At 39.4% G+C, this 21,733-nt stretch overlaps 1 pseudogene; it reads left to right on the top strand.

Moving 5' to 3' along the window:
• Positions 1 to 17,588: 17,588 nt before the first annotated feature.
• Positions 17,589 to 18,497, top strand: LOC149167946 (RING-H2 finger protein ATL3-like; annotated as a pseudogene).
• The last annotated feature ends 3,236 nt before the right edge of the window (positions 18,498 to 21,733 follow it).

Raw genomic sequence — 21,733 nt, 5'->3', positions numbered from 1 at the left:
ACCCCTCTGATGGGAATCCTGGGCGTTTTCCTTTTTTGGAAACATTGGTGCTCCTTATATGGGAATGTTATCCCTTCCTAGATTTACCATTGGTTTACCAGTTTGGTTATTTTCGACCACTATGGTTCCAAATGTCCAAACTACTTCTCAACCAAGTTCTCCTCCACCTGAACCATATTGACCTTATGTTCATCCTAAATTTAACCCTTTGCCTTCTTCACCTATTGTTTCTTCATCCTTTTCTTCCTCTTCGCCTAGTGAAAGTCTTGATTCTAGTAACCAGGAAGCTAAGAAGAAGAAGAAGCAAAATACATAAGGGGGCAACCAAGCAGTCATGGCTATGGATGCAACTAGTATGGAGAAACCTTCCAATCAACCCCATAAAGTTAAATTCCCTTGCATGTTATGTAAGGGTGACCACCTTCTTAGAGATTGTCATGGTATTCCCAAGGTATTAGAAGTGTGGTCCACAAGCTCACATAGGCCTTTACCGTCATCTTCTGGAGATCATGCTGGTGACAAACCTTCAACTAGTGATAGTAAGGTCCATGGGGAAAAGGGTAAAGTCAAATTTCCCCGTAAGTTATGTGAATGGAATCATCCTATTCACCTTTGTCCTTATATGGATGAAGCCTCAAAAGTGTTGGAAAATCTTACAACTTCTCAGCCTCATCTTTCGGTTGGTTACTAGAAGCTTTCTCCCAATCCTCCACTAGTTGATGAAGTGATTGATCAGAATCTAAATCCAATCAATCCCACACTCTTTGAATGTGAATAATATGAGTTTGTTCCTAACCAACCATTGGTTGAGAAAATGGTTGACTCGATTCCACCTTCATTTTATCATACATTTCCCATAGAGAGTGAAGTTCATATGGCTTAGGTTCTTCTTGTTTCTTCAGATTGCAAGGAACTGGGGGAAAGTTCTCCTGTTCCCACGGCACAAGGGGTAAATCCTCCCTTTCCCAGAACATTGGAGATTCGTTCTCTCATTTCCATAACACAAGGGGAAATTTATTCCGTTCCCATGACACCCTCTCCAAGTAGCATGGTCACTTCCTCTAATTGGAGTCGACTGATAAGATATCATCTTCCTTCTTATGTGACCTTTTGTATCATAGTACAGGCTTATAATGTGACCTTACCAGGAACAATCATAGATGAAGGCACATTTGTTAGTATTTTGTCTTCAAATACTTGGCAAGCTTTAGGTTCTCTGCAGCTTGTGCCCATTACCCAGAATCTGTTGGCTTTTAACAAAGGAACCAGTCAACTGTTAGGGATCCTTCCTAAATTTCCTATTACTTTGGGAGGATAGATTGTGTATATCAATGTGATGGTAGTACAAGGCCCTTTGGATTTAGTTTACTCCTTGGGTGTGACTATGTTTATGTCCTGGGAGCTCTTGTTTCTTCATTCTTTCATGTGATGTGTTTCCTACATGAAGGAAGGATCGTGACTATTGACCATCTTTCATTTGTTAGTCCTGATTTGACTCCCAACCAATCAACTTCCCTAAATGGTCCTTATATGAAAGTGGTATCTCCCCTGTGACATGTTAATTATGTGGAAACTTGTTCCATGCCCGCGTGTACTTATTATCTAGTAGGTGAAGTAGTGCATCATTTACTAGGGGAATTGGAGTCTAATCTTTCCATTAGATCCTTTGATCCCTTCTAGAGCGTTGTTCTCCCATCTAATGAGAACCTCTTGGAGACCATGGTCTCTTGGAGGCCATGATCTAGTTTTGGTGTAGAGTTCCTCTTCTTGTGTCAAGCTCGTTAAAAAATGAAACAAGGTCCTCGGAGAAGAGTTCCTTTTCTTGCGTCAAGTTCATTAAAAAATGAAATAAGATCTTATGAGGTAGTTCTTTTACTATGTCAACCTTGTTAAAAAATGAAAAGGTTCCTATGAGCATAGTTCTTTTCATGTGTCAAGCTCATTAAAAATGAAACATATCCCCTTTCAATTAGAGTCCTTTGATTAGATCTCGTAAATTCCCTGTCCAGTATTTCACTTGATCTCATAAATGAACCTTCATTCCATCCACCTATTAGTACCTAGTAGCCTACTTAGGTGCATGAAATGAAGCTTGGGGATCATGTACCTTGAATTGAGTCATTATGCTAGGGGCATACAAACCACTTTTAAGCATAGTTTTTCTCTGTTTCAAGCTTGTCTAAAAATGAAACCAATCTCAAGCATAGTTTCTCATGTTTCAAGCTTCTATAGAAATGAAACCATTTTCATCCTATCTCTCGTGATTTCCATTATTTATCAGCTTGTTTTTTTCAAATGAGCCTTGGTTTTCTCCTTCCATCGTCACCATCTACTTGGCCGATCATACACTTTCACTTGGTTTTTTTACCCTTTCCTAAGGAACCACTGCAATGAGTGGTCTTATTAGCCAACCTCTTGACCTTTGTATTTTTTGAGAAGTTCCATCATCACCGAAACCAGTTGCTAACCATTATACCACTCGTTCCTCCAATAGGAGTCCTCTTTCAACTCTTTTCAGACTCTCAAAATATAAAAATACTGCCGAGAAATTGTCTTTTCGAATTCGTAAAAGTAAATAAATATATGTCTACTCAGTATAAGTTTAACCCTTTTCCAGAGTCAGATAGACTAGCTATGAAAAAAGAATACCTTAGTTGAACATGGCTAAGAGGTTCTCTTGGGTATTATTTTCTACCTTTTCAGACCTAAGGGACTACCTATAAAAAGGGACATCTAGAGTTTTCTTTTTTTCCTCCTTTTCAAACTCTCTAAACATGAACAACAAGTTGAGTTTTACCTTTGCTAGACTCGTTAAACCATCAAATAGTGATGGACTCATTGATCATGATGGGTCCAAACCACTCCTTCTCAGGATTCATTAATATACTCAGAGGGATTTATATGAAGGATGAACTTACAAATCAAGCATATGTTATCCTCAAGCTTGTTAAAAAATAAAGAGGTACTGACAATATGGTTGGGGAAATTGGGAAAATAAGGGATTCCATTTTTCTAATGGAAGCTAGTCACTATTAGACACAAAACTCTTCCACTTCATCTCTGTGGCTGTTGGGTTGGGTAATCTTCTTGTCTTTTGGTTATCATACCATTTTTAGAGCCTCCATCTCAGTTTTGGTCAATGTTTCCAACTCCATTCAGTGTCACCAGTGTGTTCAAGAGAAGTCATTTAGTTGATATCTGCTACAATAATATTAAGCCTTCATTTCATTTCTACCTTTTCTGATCCAGTTCCATGTCAGCGTCATTCTGCTCAATATGTCTCAATTATGGTACCTATTTCGTGTTGTTGATGGGGGATACATCAAGGCCCTCCTACGACGGGTCGCTTCCTGTCAACATCAACACATTATCCAGGTAGTTAACTTAGAAAAAAAATATTTGGTACCTTGGTGCTTTCATACATTAATGGCAAGTTAAATTGCTCTCGGCGACATGTTTACATCAATGGCCTTTGTCTGAAAGATTCTATGTGGTGTTCAACATCAACTCAACTCATTTAATATCGCCATATGGATTTTACTATAGTACCTTGAGAGCCATTAACATCATCAGTGGTTTCTATGTCGTTTGTTAATGACTTATGTCATTGGTTGGTAATCAGATGGTGTCTACCATGTTCGACTCCAGCTCATTGATTCACATGGTTAAACTCATACATTGGTTGGTCATGTGAACAATATAGAAGACCTTGGATCTAGTTTCATCCATCCGGGCTGTGATTTCAAGAGTTATACAAAGATCACAATGTATGATGGTCGTGATCATATAGATAGTCATCCAGTCATGGGTCCACTAGTTGCATATGTGGACGTGTATTTTGATCATTGTACATGTTATGTTAACTTATGAGCTGAGTATGGGTATGCCTTCCTTACTGCACAAAAATGTCATGTCGTAATGTATTATAATAGATGAAGCTCATAAGTTTTCCTTGATCCCTGCTTGTCACAAGGTAAAGCACTTCAGTCATCAATCATCATGTATGACTTTGCGCTTTAGGGGGAATTATGTTATAGGCCATTTTGTCACATATGATCAGTGAGCCTCCAAGTGGGATTAATCATCATTAGGGGAATTTTGAGGTCTAAAATGGGCCTCAAGAAATAATAAAATATTAGTCAAACTAATAAAATAACATTTATGAATTTTCAATTCACTTTTTGCACCACAATCCATGTAACCATGGTTAAATTCAATTGAAAAGTTGTACCAAAATAAAATTAATAGAAAAATTGTATTGATGTGACTATAAATAAGAATGAGTTATTCAAGAAAAAGTCATTATCATTTAACAACTAATGCATTTGTCCTTTGTACTTAAATAACTTAAAATATGCTATAAATATAAATTCATAATTAATATACTATATAAAAATCAAATAATATAATATAATAAATGTAATATAATATTTTATATAATTAATTTATAAACATGTTGAAATTGTCATAAAATTCTGTAAGAGTATCAAATAATTTATAAAACCACATTAAAAATATTGAGGTGGTTGATATATGTGAAGGTTTCATTTGTATCTACCATTGATAAATATATAACAATAGAAATAATAATAATATAAAAACTATTGCAACAAAAATACTATTATTATCATTAAATTGACTATTTTTTTCGCAAGTGTTTTCTCTCATCTTCAAATAAACATAAATTTAAAATTTTTAAATTATCTAAGTACTCAACATTAAAAATAAACCATCATTAATAAATTAACCAACTCTAATAATCTTATCTCATTATCTCATTCATATATAATGTTTTTATTAATTGTCAGGCCAGGGTAACTCCAGAATGGTCAGAGAAAAACTGATATATTAATTCATTAGCTAACTATCATTTATATACAGGAATGGAACGGATCATTTCATCTTCTTGATGAATGTTCGCGTTCTAGTTCACCCATCCGTTGAGGATTAGGTGTCAACATTCCCCCCCTTAATCTGAAGGGATGTTGGTGAGTCCAAGCATCGTTCTGAATCTTTCAAGCTTTTCTCTTCCAAGTGCTTTGGTGAAGATGTCTGCAATTTGCTCGTTTGTCGAACAATGATGGAGATGGATTGTTTTGGCCTCAACATGATGTCAGATCAGATGATATTTAGTATTGATGTGCTTAGTACGATCATGGAACTTTGGGTTCTTGGCCAACTTTACTGCAGAGGTGTTATCAATCATGAGTGGAGTTGATTGTACTTGTTTTACCTGCAAATCTTCAAGAATTTTCCTGAGCCACAATTTCTTTCGTTGCTTCATCTGCTGCCACGTATTCTGCTTCTGTTGTGGAATCTGCTGGAACTGATTGTTTGCGTGATCTCCAGGAGATAGCTCCTGATCCAAGACTCATAGCATATCCTGAAGTAGATACCCCAGTTTCTTTGTCTCCATCGAAGTCTGAATCAAAGTATCCAATCAAGTTGAAGTCATCCACCTGTGTATACTTGATTCCAAGGTTTTGAGTTCCCTTCAAGTACCTTAGAACTCTTTTTGCAGCAGACCAATGTCCCTCACAAGGCTTTTGCATAAACCTGGAGAGGATTCCAACAGCAAATGAAATGTCTGGTCTGGTAGTAGTGAGGTAGATGAGACTTCCTACAAGCTGTATATGTAGAAATTTTGAATAATTTAACACATATTCACAGAGATTATCCCGATCATACAATTATAAGCGGAACATGTATAATACATAATCTCCTCTACGTTGATCAAGAATATAGCAGCATCAATAACAATAAAACATCAAGAGCATTCACACATTAACACAGTATGTATCACGGGGAAAGCATCTCGCTAAAAACCCCACACTATCTGTATATTAATGATTGATTCATGTAACATTACACAGCATAATACTTCTCACAAGTATCTCCACCTCTGTTACACACAATACAGCTCAGATCTGATCTCCAAATCTCTTCCACTGCTTGCCTGCCTCCACTGCTCAATACCTGCTCAAGAACTGATGAGAATTTTTTCCCAAACTCGATTTTCACCTGCAAAATAGTCACTCACACTTTGTGGACGTGAGCAAAGGCTAAAATGCGGGCCAAAATACGTGAGCAAACTCATTGGCATACTCAATCCTTTGATTGTGCAAGATCTGGTGCACAACTATAGTCACAACTGATAGCAATCTGATTCTCTACCACCTGTCCCTGTTGAACTGAACATGCACTGACATGCAACTGAGTTAACTGATGTATTCATTAGTTGTATTATGAGTTAATAATTAGGTTAACAACTCATCATTAGTCTATCTGCAGTTAGACTAACTACAACCAGTTTAACTAAGTTAAACTGAACACAACTCCATCAACTGTACCTCCAGTCCACTAAACTCAACTCACTTGAGTTCTAACTGAAGTCATGCATGCAACAACTCAACTGAATCATAAGAAAAACGAATTTCCTTCTGACAGCTGCATGTGCCACTTCCGTAGCTCAAACTGAAGTGCTCCAAGAGAATAAGATTAAGTTTATAGTCCAAATATTATTGTGAGATAATAATATTTGACTTTTCTATTTTTGACAGCCAGTCTAAAAATAGACTTGATCACTCACATTGTGATCACTCACACTTTCATCAAAAATAGAAGTCCATCTATTTTCCCAACTTGATCAATCATCCATAAACATAGACATGATCCATATGTCTAAAAATAGACATAGTCTAAAAATAGACTTGCGCCAAAAATAGCCTGCGGGCCCACTTAGTGAAGGCGACTCTTTTCACTAAGCTCCATCATCTTGTTGCAATCTCAACACTCCCTCTCGACAAGATATGGATTATCAGCAACCCCTATCCTGCCTCGGTGGTACTCGAATTTGCTCCTGGTGAGAGCCTTCGTCAGAATATCAGCATCCTGATCCTCCGTTGGAATGTACGAAAGTAACATGATCCTCCGCTGCACACAATCTCTGATATGATGGTACCTGATGTGCTTGGACCCGAAAAACCCGACCAAGATCATCCTCATCCACACAGATCTCTGCTTCCTGCTGTACCAAGAAACTACTGTCGATCCGATACTGAAGACCCCTCCTGATGTGCTCTTTCTGTCCGTTGGGCTCCCTACCCACTCTGCATCCTCCTGCCTGTACCAAGATCCATATCCTGATGTGCCTCTCAAGTGGCTCAATACATGCTTGCCCGCCTTCCAGAAGAGCTTGGTAGGCTTAACCATAGCTTGTGAAAGCTGGTTAACTGCATAGCATATATCAGGTCGTGTATTGACCAAATACATCAGCGACCCCACCAACTGTCGATAAACAGTGGCATCCACTTCTTCTCCCGAAGTGGCATCCTCCTTCCTCCAACCTCCAGGAAGAGGAGTATCAACAGGCTTGCAGCCATGCATGTTGAACTTCTCCAGTATCTCCCGAGCATACTTGCCCTGAGAAACAAACAGTCCACCACTGCGCTGCCATATTTCCAATCCTAGGAAATAGTGAAGGAGGCCCAAGTCCTTCATCTCAAACTCTGTAGCAAGATCCTTCTTGCATGACAGTATCAACAGCTCATCACCCGTTAGAATCAAATCATCAACATACAGTACAATGATAAGCAACTTACCCTCCACCACAATCTGGTATAGGTTCGGATCCGCCTCGCTCTTGGAGAATCCAAGTCCTGTGAAATAGCTGTCTATCCGTGTGTACCAAGCACGTGGTGCTTGCTTCAACCCATACAGCGCTCTCTTGAGCCTGCACACATGCGACTCGCTGCTGAAGACTTCAAAGCCTTCGGGTTGCTCAATGTACACCTCCTCCTCAATGACTCCGTTGAGGAACGCAGTCTTCACATCCATCTGATGAATGTGCCATCCCATCTGCGCTGAGAGAGCAAGAATCGTCCGTATGGAAGAATACCTTGCGACAGGTGCAAAGGTCTCCTCATAATCGATCCCCTCAATCTGTGAAAAGCCTCGGGCAACAAATCTTGCCTTGTACTTCTCCACACTCCCGTCAGCTGCCTGCTTAACTTTGTAGATCCATCTCGAACCTACCACTGATTTCCCTTCCGGTCTAGGAACAATCTCCCATGCACTGTTTCTGACAATAGAATCATACTCTTCCACCATGGTGTCTACCCATGCGGGATCCTCCACAGCTTCCTCGAAAGAGGATGGCTCAGTCACAACACACTTGCTCATAAGAGCCATGTATCCAGTGTACCGATCAGGTGACTGTCTCTGCATGCGTTGGGCTGTAGGTGGTCCTACAACTTTCTCTGCATCTTGAGCCAGTCGCTCAGCTTCTGTCAAGCGCTTTCGCCCTCTGATGGTTGGCGCTGCATGAGTGGTCTCTTCCACTCCATGAACCTCATCCTGTGGCTGATCCACGTCCTGAAGCTCATCCTTAGGAACTAATAGCTCCTCATCTGCATGCAAGTGTAGCTCCCTCTCAAGCGAACACTTCATGGCTTTCTCCTCCTGAAATTTTATATCCCGTCGCACAACAGTTTTACCACTGTCTGGAAAATACACACGATAGTTGTGGGGTGTATCAGTGTACCCCACAAATATCCCAACCTCTGCAGTCGGTTCCAACTTCTTTCTGGCATCCTTCGTCACATGCATGTAAACGTTAGCACCAAAAATCCTCAAATGAGAAAGATCAGGCTTCTTACCAGAATAAGCCTCCTCGGGTGTACTCATGCCAAGTATCCTATGAGGACAACGGTTCTGCACATAAACTGTTGTATTGCATGCTTCCGCCCACAAGTGAAGGGGTAGGCCCTGATCATGCAACATTGCCCGTGCAGCACCCACAATCGTTCTATTCTTCCGCTCAGCTACCCCGTTCTGCTGTGGGTTATGGGGAGCTATGAGCTCTCTACGAATCCCTTCTGCCTTGCAGAAATCCTTGAACTCGTCCGAGATGTATTCACCACCATTATCGCTCCTAAGAGCCTTCACCTTCTTCCCCGACTCCTTCTCGACCAGTGCTTTGAATTCACAGAACTTTGAATATGTCTCGCTCTTCTTCTGCATGAAGAAGATCCAGCACTTACGAGAGAAATCATCAACAAAAATCACATAATACCTGTGTTTTGCTGTCGAAGCAACTGAGAAAGGTCCACACACGTCTGTGTGAATTCTCTCAAGGATCGTCGTGGCGCGACTATCCTTCTCGTGAAAGGTGGCTTTCACAAACTTCCCCAAAGTACACCCCTTGCATTGATCTGACTGCGCAAGTGTGCCTTTAGGAAGCTCTGTAGTGATCTGCTGCAGTATCTTCAAGGCTCCATGGTGAAGGTGACCCAATCTCCTGTGCCACAACTCGCCATCATCCCGGCTCACCAATCCTTCTGCCTTGCCTGCCATTGCTGCGCATCCATCTACATGCAACTGATAAAGGTTCCTCACTCGAACCCCTATCTTCCGGGTCTCACCAGTTGTCTTGCTGCGCAGGAAGGCCTTTCCCTCGCTGAAAACAACATCATACCCCTTGTCTTCTAACATCGCCACTGAGATGAGATTCTTCTTCAATCCTGGAACATGCATGACTTCCTTCAATACAAAGGGTTTACCAGACTCCCTCTCAAAGGAAATGGTACCGATACCGGTCGCACTGTATCTACCATCATCGCCCATCTCGATGTGCACTCCAAGATCTTTGTCCTCCAGATCAGAGAACAAATCTCTATCTCCCGTCATGTGAAAAGACGCACCACTGTCCAAGAACCACACTGATCCCATCACACTTGAAACCAAGCATGCGATCAATGAAAAATCAAGCTCAAACTGAGAAGCTAAGGCCTCTCCCCCTGCAGATCCAGCAGCTTGCTTGTTCTTCTTCTTCTGCGGACAATTTGTGGCATAGTGTCCGTGCTGGTGACAGTGAAAACACTTCACCTTGGACATATCCTGCTTCTTGCCTTTCGCACCGGAATGAGAAGCTTTCTTGTTCTTCCCCTTCTTTGCTTTGGCAGCCAAAGCGCAATTCTCTTCATCAGATACCTTTGATGAAGATCCATTCTCACCTTTATTGTTACTGAGTTTATCCTTGAGCGCCAGGTCGCTCTTGCTTTGGAATAACATTTGCAATCCGTTGAAAGACATTTCAACAACACTGCTGCAAATTCGATTTTCCACTAGCTCCAAACTCAACTGCTTCCAATCTAGAATTCGTGAGAACAAAATATTTCTCGTACAGAGATGGACTGTATGGGCTTTTACCGGATATTTCACCTTCCAAAGGAAGGATGAATCCAGAGGCTACCTGGCCCGATTACAGACTCTGCCTGAAGAAATAGAATGTAAACACTTCCTGAATAGTAGATCTGATGATCAATCCTCGCTTGATATCCTGTAAAAATCTCTTCTACAAATCAAGCTGCTCTGATACCATGTAGAAACTTTTTCTACAATTATCTAGCTCTGATACCATGTAGAAATTTTGAATAATTTAACACATATTCACAGAGATTATCCCGATCATACAATTATAAGCGGAACATGTATAATACATAATCTCCTCTACGTTGATCAAGAATATAGCAGCATCAATAACAATAAAACATCAAGAGCATTCACACATTAACACAGTATGTATCACGGGGAAAGCATCTCGCTAAAAACCCCACACTATCTGTATATTAATGATTGAGTCATGTAACATTACACAGCATAATACTTCTCACAAGTATCTCCACCTCTGTTACACACAATACAGCTCAGATCTGATCTCCAAATCTCTTCCACTGCTTGCCTGCCTCCACTGCTCAATACCTGCTCAAGAACTGATGAGAATTTTTTCCCAAACTCGATTTTCACCTGCAAAATAGTCACTCACACTTTGTGGACGTGAGCAAAGGCTAAAATGCGGGCCAAAATACATGAGCAAACTCATTGGCATACTCAATCCTTTGATTGTGCAAGATCTGGTGCACAACTATAGTCACAACTGATAGCAATCTGATTCTCTACCACCTGTCCCTGTTGAACTGAACATGCACTGACATGCAACTGAGTTAACTGATGTATTCATTAGTTGTATTATGAGTTAATAATTAGTTTAACAACTCATCATTAGTCTATCTGCAGTTAGACTAACTACAACCAGTTTAACTAAGTTAAACTGAACACAACTCCATCAACTGTACCTCCAGTCCACTAAACTCAACTCACTTGAGTTCTAACTGAAGTCATGCATGCAACAACTCAACTGACTCATAAGAAAAACGAATTTCCTTCTGACAGTTGCATGTGCCACTTCCGTAGCTCAAACTGAAGTGCTCCAAGAGAATAAGATTAAGTTTATAGTCCAAATATTATTGTGAGATAATAATATTTGACTTTTCTATTTTTGACAGCCAGTCTAAAAATAGACTTGATCACTCACACTGTGATCACTCACACTTTCATCAAAAATAGAAGTCCATCTATTTTCCCAACTTGATCAATCATCCATAAACATAGACATGATCCATATGTCTAAAAATAGACATAGTCTAAAAATAGACTTGCGCCAAAAATAGCCTGCGGGCCCACTTAGTGAAGGCGACTCTTTTCACTAAGCTCCATCATCTTGTTGCAATCTCAACAGTATATACTTTGTTGCATCCTCAAATTCCTTTCCCTCAATAGATGTGATCTTCAAGTTTTGTTCCATTGGAGTAGAAAGAGGATTGCACTCTGTCATGCCAAATCTGTTTAACAAGTCTCCAATGTATTTCTTTTGAGAAAGAAATATGGATTTTGGATGTTGGGTTACTTCAATGCCAAGATAGTAATGAACATAGCCCAAATCAGTCATTTCAAAACTTTTTCCTAATTCTTTCTTTATGGATGCAATATAGCTTTCATTGTTCCCTGTCATTAAAAGATCATCTACATATACCACAAGATATACAACTGTTTTGCCAACTTTCTTGACAAATAAAGTTGCATCATCAAGATCAAAATGTTTGAAGTTGAGTTTCAGAAGATGCTCAGTTAGTTTTTCATACCAGGCTCGTGGTGCTTGTTTGAGGCCATACAACGACTTCACAAGTTTGCATACTTTATGTTCATGTCCTTTCACAGCAAATCCTTCAGGCTGGGACATAAAAACATTCTCTTTTAGATCTCCATTCAAGAATGCAGGTTTTACATCCATTTGATGGACTTTCCAACCGTTCTGAGCAACTAGTGCAAAGAGTGTCCGGATGGTGGCCCATTTTGTTGTGGGGGCAAAATTTTCCTCATAATCGACCCCTTCCTTCTGTGCAAAACCTTTTGCCACAAGCCTAGCTTTGTGCTTGTCAAGTGAGCCATCAGCTTTGTACTTGTTCTTGTAGACCCACTTGCAGCCAATTGGTTTGGTTCCAAATGGAGGATCAACCAGCTTCCAAGTGCCATTCTTTATGAGGGCATCATACTCCTTCTGCATCGCTTCTTTCCATTCATCATGAGAAGCAGCTTCTTTGAAGGAATTTGGTTCAAAATCTGTAGACAAGTTCAATTCACAATCATAAGTAACATCCATATCAACAGGTGAATTAGAGTTATCTACATCACCTCCATCTTGTCGGTTTGTATTTCTGGTTCCTGTTTTTCCAATTTCATCAGGATGAACACTTTCAAGTGTCTTTGTCAGCCACTTTGGGGGACCTTTCTGAGATGGTCCAGGCTGCTCTGTTGATTGAGTTGGGACTGAATCAAGATTGAGTCTCCCAATTCTATCAATTACATCACTTAAAGGATCATCCGGTGTTGGAGTTTCATGCAAGGGAGATTGTTCTTCAGAAGAAGATTCCACATGTTGATCTAGTATAGGAATCCCCCTTCAAGATGTGGAATCTGATTATCAAACTCTTGAAATGATTTTGTTTTTGTGAATCTATCCAAGCGATCAAGTTGCCGCTCAACAACACTGTCAGATTTGGATGATTCAAGAAAAATGACATCTCTAGATACAACAAACTTTTTATTTACTTCATCATAGAGACGGTATGCTTTAGATGTGTTTGAATACCCTAGGAAGATACACTTACGACTTCTAGCACCAAGTTTGTTTCTATGTACCTTTGGTATTAAAGCATAACAGGTGGAACCAAAACTCCTGAGATGTTTTACCGAAGGAACATGTCCATACCACAATTCATAAGGAGTCTTGTTTCTTATAGCACTAGATGGACATCTATTCTTTATATATGCAGCACATAGAACAACATCAGCCCAAAACATTGTCTTTATGTTTTTGAAGAAAAGCGTGGATCGTACCATATTCAAAATTGTTCTGTTCATTATTTCAGCTACACCACTCTGTTGAGGATTATAAGGCACAGTTGTTTGATGTTTAATCCCATGTTGGCGAAGATAGTGTTCAAATTCATTTGATGTATATTCTTTTCCATTATCAGTGCGAATAGACCCAATATGAGATTGTGCATCATTTTCAATCCACTTATGAAAATTCTTGAATGTTTGAAAAGCATCAGATTTGTGCTTCAATAAATAAACCCAACACATTCTGGTGTAATCATCAATAAATGTCATGATATATTTATTTTCATTTGCAGAAGGAACAAGCATTGGACCACATAAATCTGAATGAATGAGTTCAAGCTTCCTATGTGCTCTTGAATGTGAATCATGAAAAGACTGTTTGCTATGCTTTCCTAGAATGCAAGCATCACATTGCTTATGTTTTCTAGGAATTGTAGGCAAACCAGCAACACCATTATTCTTCAACAAGCGGAGACTATCATAGTTTAAATGTCCAAATCTAGCATGCCATAATAAACTTGACGGAAGTGTACCTTCTTCATGATGTGAAATATATGAGAAATGTTGTGCATGAGCAGAGGTTCCTTGCAGTTTAAGAAGTCTTTCTTCTTCTATACCCCTCATGACAAGTGAGTGGTCAGATGCCTTTCTTACCTCAAGCTTTCCATCAAACATGTGAATGGAGTGACCTTGCTGGCGGATGTGGACCAGGGACAACAAGTTTCTCTTGAGCTATGGAAGATATAGAACATGATCCAGAAGAAAGTCTGGAAGACCAGGCAGTTTAAGCCTGATTGTGCCAAGCCCTGATGGCTTGATTTTTGACTGATCTGCAAAGTATACTGCTCCATCAACATTATCAGTGAAATATTCAAAAAAGTCTTTCCTATGAGTCATATGACAGGTTGCTCCTGAATCAAGCAACCAGTCATTTTCCGAAGAAGCAAGTGAAGCATTAAACAAATCTTCATTTACTCCAATGTTACATTGTGCCTCAATATAGTGAGTGGATTCAGGTGCTTTACCTTTGTCTGTGTCATCAGTTTTACCTTTCTGCTGATTTCTTCTCTGCTCAATTTTGTCCCATGGTAGCTTGCATGTAGAAGCATCATGTGATCCATTTCGTTTGCAGCGAATGCAATGCAGATCTGCCTTTTCTGCTTGAGAATGTCTACCCCCCTGCCTCTGAAGTATCTTCCTCTTCCTCTTTGTCCACCTCTTCCTCTTGTAGAATCTTGAGCAGGATGCTTTTCTTTATGAGCAAGGCAAACAGTCTCTTCAGAAGATTCAGGGACTGTTTTCTTTCCAAAGGATTTCTCTCTTTCAGCAAACTTTTTCACAAGAGACTCAAAGGTTATGTCTTTAAGATTTCCATTTGCTTGTAAAGACTCAAGATAATTTGAGTAGGTAGGATAGAGTGCTTTGAGAAAGGCAATAAGAGAGATATTCAGCTCAACCTTAGTGGATTTAATATCATGCATTATAGACTTTATTTCAGATGCAAGAGCAAGGGGATCATTATTTTTCAGTTCAAGAGTGAAGAGTTTAATCATGAGCTAAACAACTTCAAGTGCAGAATGTGAATCATAGAGTTCTTTCAGCTTTTGTAAAGCTTCAAAGGTAGTGGAATAGGATGAAATATGACGACTTACTTCTTCATTTACAGATGTTGCGATCAATGCATAGGCTTTGCTGCTCTTGTTTTCCCAAATGACAAGTTCTTTATCTGATGTAGGCTGCACAGGGTCTTTGTCTTCTTCTCTGACACACACTCCTTTCCACAACTCATTATAGATGAGGGTGTGTTTTACCATCCGATACCATTCTAAATAGTTCTCCTTGCCAGTGAGAACTATTCTGACCATAGAGATGATTGAATGCATTCTGTAAAAGAATGTCTCTGCTAAAAAAAACTTCTGTTGATAAAAAAAAAAAACTTCTGCTAAAAAAATCCTTATGCCACAGCCTTATGCACTTTATTTTCTTCTAACGTTTAATAGAAGCATCAACATTTCTTATATCTCTGCAATACTACTATGTTTTTGAAAAAAAACGCTCAAGAGATCACTTCAATATATCTCTTCAATACATATCAATATATCACTGTAATACTATTTTGAAAGCAGCGCAGTATTTGAGAGTTCAATTACAGAGGGTGTACAAAAAATTAGTGCCAATTTCGGCTCGATATGTATGCTCGTTAAAATCCAGAGATAAAGAAAATGATGAATTCGTGCAGGATTCGATACCAAACGATGATTCAAAAAAATGCTTCAACGTGCTTTCTCAATACAGCTCCAACGATGGTATCAAGTCTCCGCGACAAGTCGGCTCCAACCACTACCACCAGAGGAAAACTCGGGATGCTCAGACCTGTGTGTCAAGTTCTTCAATATAAACTTCGAGTTTCATGACAAGTTGCATAAGCAGAGGGAAAGCTTGCAGAATAGAGCATTGACTAAATCGATAACGATGGATGGGATGGCCCTGGGACTGGATTATAGTAGCCTCCAGCGAAGCACGCTGCCTGCCACCTTGCTCTCAATATAAATATAAATCCAGTGCAGTGTATAATATATCAGGCGCAGATTTTAATGAATATGGGATGTCAGGCCAGGAATCAGAACACAATGGTTAACGCATAAAACTGCTTCAAATAAATGAAAGGCTCTAGACTGGATAGTTAAACGCACAATACCAAATCAGCGATGACAAAACTGCTTCAAATAAATTACAGTGTCATGACTATTTGGTCATTGATTGGTCTCTTCACTGTCCTCCAAAGCTTCCGTTCTCAGAAAGGTCCGGCCAAGTATCAAGCCCCTTCCCTTGCTTTAGTGCCCCCCTGGAAACACACGTCGATCGAATGCTTCAAAGGAGTCACAATGTCGTGGTCTCTGGAGTTGCAACGATATGTTCAAAGGTAAAATGACATTCAAACAACCATCACATGCCTCGAAGTTGACTTCATATTTGTTTGTTCTTCACGGCCTCCCATCAGAATAGAGGAAATCAAACCCTCAAAGGCGAATAGAGGTAATTCAAGTCCAAACCATCCAAGGCAAAGGGATCCCGTTAATTGGAGTTGCAGCAAAATATTCAAAGATGATAAAGTGCTTGAACGGCAGAGCAGCTATCAGCGCATGCAGATACTTTGATAACTCTCATGTATTCACGTTTAGTTTGAATGCTATGGTGGTCAGGTGGACGACTTCAAGGAGAATGCAAACGTTCAGGCATATGCATAGACAATCAATGCGTTTCAGGCAGACAATCAATGCGCAGAGACTAACGTTTCAGGCAGACAGAGGTGTTATAGCCAGGCAAACGATTCACTGGCGCCTCTGTAACGTTCAGGCAGAGGCAGTGGCAGAACGACAGAGGACAACAGCAGAAATGAAGGAGTTACAGCTATTTTAAGAACCTGGGACCTGCGCTCTGATACCATGTCAGGCCAGGGTAACTCCAGAATGGTCAGAGAAAAACTGATATATTAATTCATTAGCTAACTATCATTTATATACAGGAATGGAACGGATCAGTTCATCTTCTTGATGACTGTTCACGTTCCAGTTCACCCATCCGTTGAGGATTAGGTGTCAACATTAATTATGCTTCATATTTTTCAAAATTAAAAAAAAAATATTATTATTATTATATATAAAATATTATTATTAATATTAAATTATTTTATTGAAATTATATTAATGAACCTTACTAATTACACCAATAGGCGTTTTTCTTTGCTGGATTGGGGTGGGAAAACACTGTTCACCCCACCAATCAAAAGATTTCATTTTCGTCCTTCAAGCCAATAAAAATATGACACATGGCACCATTTGAATGGATCACTTTGCGTACATGCCCAAAATTTATCCATGGCCTCTGCCACCCGATGCCTCTGTAACGTCACCGCCTCTGCCTGACGCCTCTCTAGCCCAGCCTCCCAACTCCCACCTGCACAAAATCCTCGATTTGAAGCCCTCATCCCGACATCATTCCTCGGAGTCAAGCCGGAGGAGTAGCCCAACTCTCGCCTGCATAAAATTTGGCCTTTGAAACCCTCAACCCAACATCGTTCCTCATAGTCGAGCCGAAGCAGCAATAGGAGGAGGGTTCCCTCCATCTTCTCATACCTATTAACTCCATATACCTTGTGTTCCCCTTCTCATCACATGTTCTTTTGCATATAAGGCAACCTCTAAGTAGGCTCAAGCATTGAAGAATCACAACAATCATTGAGAAAGATTTCAATGTCAAGTTCGTCTCTAGCCATGGATTCTCACTAATAACCTCACCAGGAATGATAAATATTATGGGGTAATACAATGAATTACTCGATTACAATGACCATTAGCAGCAAAATCATTATTATCACCATTCTATTTATCGCAATCGTTCTCTTCGTTTTCGGTGTACAGATCTACACGTGTTACTTCTTCTGGCGTAGGGGTTCTTTCTAACTCTGTTGTCTTGACTTTATTGAACATAAGGATCCCAAAAGGCTCCAAAGAGTTGGCCTTAGCAAGTCGGATATAGAAGTTATTCCTGTGTTCTATCAGTAGGAGAATCATAAAGAGGGGCTTGAATGCACCGTCTATTTGCACAAATTTGAGGAGAACGAGAAGGCGAGGCAACTCCCTAAATGCCACCACAAATTTCACATCAATTGCATCAACATGTGGCTCCACTCACACTTGACTTGTCTTTTGCATCGAACCAGTGCCTTGCCCGAAATGATCGTCGATTCTGTCATGGTTCTAATAGGCAACGAGGACACAATGTTGGCAGGCGCCTCTGAAACAAATCATCAGGTGTCTCTACCCACCGTTTTAGAGAGAAACACATCAATTTCCATGGAATCCGACCTCTGCCCTTCGTGCAGACATGAAGAGGTTCTGCAGTCTCCAACTTATCCCACCCACATGCTTTTCTGGGCAACCCAAAACAGGGTTTCTTCCATGTCGAACTTCGTGGTCTTCGACCAAGGGGCGACATCGACTTCTCGTAAAACCCTCGACAAAATCATCATTGATATACCCCGAAGAATGGACAGTTTTTCTTCTCCCAGGCTACTCTGCAGCGATGACCAACAGATGTTTTCGCCAACTGGGCAATCGCTTAAATCCCCCAGCATTCGGCTCCGTTCATTCAAAAGACTCTTAAGCAAAGGCAAGAAGGTCATTCCACCGAGTCCAGATGATGGTAGAAATATTCACATTGAGCAAGGGGATTCATCCCAGAGCCAAGGATAGTTGAAAGCTAGGGTTTATTGGTTTCTACTTCAATGAGGATTACCATTGGAGGAATTGTGTAAACATGCTAGTCATAGAGTTGTTGCAAAACTTCACTCTACCAAGGACCAATATTACAATCGATATGGATGGTGGAATACAGTGGTTGTATTCTCTATAAAACGAGGGGTATTTCTTATCTCTATGTCTAGTTGTCTCACAAGGTGATTCTGTGTACACCAAATATGTCATGACCTAATTTGGGTTGGCTCTTGTTGCTGATGAATCCCCAACTAGACTCTTCTCTTGGGAATGAGGACCCAATAACACCCTAGGCCTTGGAAGGGTCTTGAGCATTTCCACTTTGAAGACCAAACCCCTTGCAGAGTTGGGTACTTGGTTCCTCTTCATTCTTTTCATTATTGAAATTAATAATCAACACTACTACTTGCTGTGTTTTGTATGTATTATTTCGAAAGGAAGCATTATACAACATTGAAAAAAGCTCTCAAACATACGTAGGATATGCAAAATCTTAGTCTAGAAAACAGAATATATGTTGAGGCTTATAACAATGGCTTATGCATAAGTACACGACTTATGAGTAAGTGCATGAAATCGTGGGATGCATAAATGTCTAGTTTGGGGGTTTGGTATTTTTGCCAATATGTCATTTAGATTAGTTTCTTTGCATTTTATGTAGTATATGTATTTCATGTTATTACAAGAATTATAAATTTCAAATATAGTCTAAAAATAGTTAGTTCACCCACACTTAGAATCGTCAGATTCGAATAATGATCACAGGAATTCTCTTATCACAATCAATGGTTATACCATAGATTTCTTCTAGCCCACTCAGGACTGTTTTAATACAGAACAACTATAAGCTTGGAGTAAGCTATTCTCACTTGCAATAGCTTCATAGGTGAGCCTTTTTTTCTTTCCACGCATTCCATCTCCTCCCTTGATAATTCTAATCCAACAATAAACTTTCATTTTCTCTTTCACTATTTCATAAATTCAAGAGGCTACTTGAATGATTCGATGCATAACCGCGCCCTTCAGTTCTCGTTTTTCTAATTATTTTGTCTTTCATATAATCTTATGACAAATGATACCTCTAAGTTTTCATAGGTTTGTAAACATTCAATTAAATTTCCATGAGGATTGAGGACAATAACATGCATTTTGTGATATAAATTTGCAGGACAAATTGCCTAATCTATGCCCTACATTGGATTATGATTCAAGTCCTGTCTTCTGTGAGCTACTTGTACCGAACTCCATCAAATGTTATTGTTCATCGTAGCAACAAAAACTCCAAGTTCCATAGAGTTAACAATCATGCTTTGGATGGGAAATGTCCCAAAATTATTAGATATAATTCCTTCTATATAATCCCCAAAACTTCCTTAAATTGTATCACTTGAATCCAAAAATCACTGGTTTTTTTATCAATGATAACAATGCCATCTAATATTTCTTTAAGAGAAATTTTGTTTTTCAATATTCTACATCATGGTTATCTCCTGCGTCCAATTCACATTATACCTTTATCTAGACGCATAGAGCCCACAATTTGAGGCTTCAACTTTCTTTTGGTCATAAACGTGAATAAATTCAATACCCAATGTTATGTTATACTATCTGCAATAAATATTGATAGTTACACCCGCATAAAAATGCCCTTTTCTAGACACTATCCAAATAGAACCAGACCAAAAATTGTTGCACCTTATAGATGCAATGACAACAACCAGCAGAGGAGGGAAAGGATGATTAAAAATATATTCATCTTGTTTGTCGAAGGTCCATTAGTCCAGTACTAACGTTGGAAAAATTTGTGTAAAACTAATGGAAAATTTGTACGGGTGAAAATTTCATGGGATACCAGACTTATTTGGCTTCTTGTTGTGATTGAAATGCCTAGGAAGCATATTTTGAGAGAAATTTTGGGGATCCCACACAATAATTTTGTTTCTTGCACCACTCCAGGAGATCACTGGGTCCATCGAAGGATCCTCCACCATTTCTATGTCTAAATGAGAAACGAAGGAATGATGTTGCTCTAAAATCTTTCCATGGGTTGGGGTGGGACAAGAGGAAATTTTTGCAAACTCTCTTCTATGAAGCCAAGGGGTGAATAAATTGAACCTTTTGTGGAGCTCATCATGGTGGGTAATTTTTTCCCTATCTTCTTTCTAGGTAAATGTTTCTCCAAAAACTCAGACCAACCCAACTGAGAAATGGTCATTGGAACAAGAAAAGAAAACAATATTGGAGATACGAAGCCTTGAATTGAAGGTGAGTGTAGAACTTTGCTCTACCAAGGACCGATATTACAACCGATATGGATGGTGATATACAATGGTTGTATTCTCTATAAACGAGGGGTATTTCTTAGCTATCTCACAAGGCGATTCTATGTACGCCAAATAGACCTCCATGTCATGACCTAATTTGGGTTGGCTCTTGTTGCTGATGAATCACTGACTAGACTCTTCTCTTGGAAATGAGGACCCAACAACACCCTGGACCTTGGAAGAGTCTTTAGGATTTCCACTTTGAAGCCCAAACCCCTTGCAGAGAGTGGATACTATGGTGGGTACTTGGATCCTCTTCATTCTTTTCATTAATGAAATTAATAATCAACACTACTACTTGTTGTGTCTTTTATGTTTTATTTTGAAAGGAAGCATTACATAGCTCTCAAACATACCCAGGATATGCAAAATCTTTGTCCGGAAAATAGAATATATGCTCAGGCTTATAACAATGCCTTATGAGTAAGTACATGGAATCGTTGGATGAAAATGTCTAGTTTGGGGGTTTGGTATTTTTTCCAATATGTCATCTAGATTGATTTCTTTTCATTTTATGTAGTATATGTATTTCATGTTATTACAGGTTGTGACCACCATAGTGGGGAGGGACAAAGCTCTATTCCTACACTTCCTACCTTTGAACAATCTTCACAAGTAAGTGATAATGATGTTTTGGTCTATTGCTGGAAATTTGCAACTGTGGAGGTCAAATATATTCATTCATAACATTTTATTATAAGTTGTGTACACAATATTGGGAAGGGACAAAGCTCTATTCCTACACTTCCTACCTCTAAACAATATTTACAAATCATTATGGTGTTTTGGTCTAGTGCTTGAAATTAGGTTCACAACTCTATTTCTACACTTCCCACCTCTGAACAATCTTTACAAGTCATAATGGTGTTTTGGTCTAGTTCTTGAAATTTG

This window comes from Pinus tabuliformis, chromosome 5_1, assembly GCF_031772625.1.
Source record: "Pinus tabuliformis cultivar Carrire ecotype Pingquan chromosome 5_1, CPIR1, whole genome shotgun sequence".
NCBI classification, from domain to species: Eukaryota; Viridiplantae; Streptophyta; class Pinopsida; order Pinales; family Pinaceae; genus Pinus; species Pinus tabuliformis.
The sequence above is the reverse complement of the archived record's forward strand: the minus strand, read 5'-3'. Positions and strand labels throughout refer to the sequence as shown.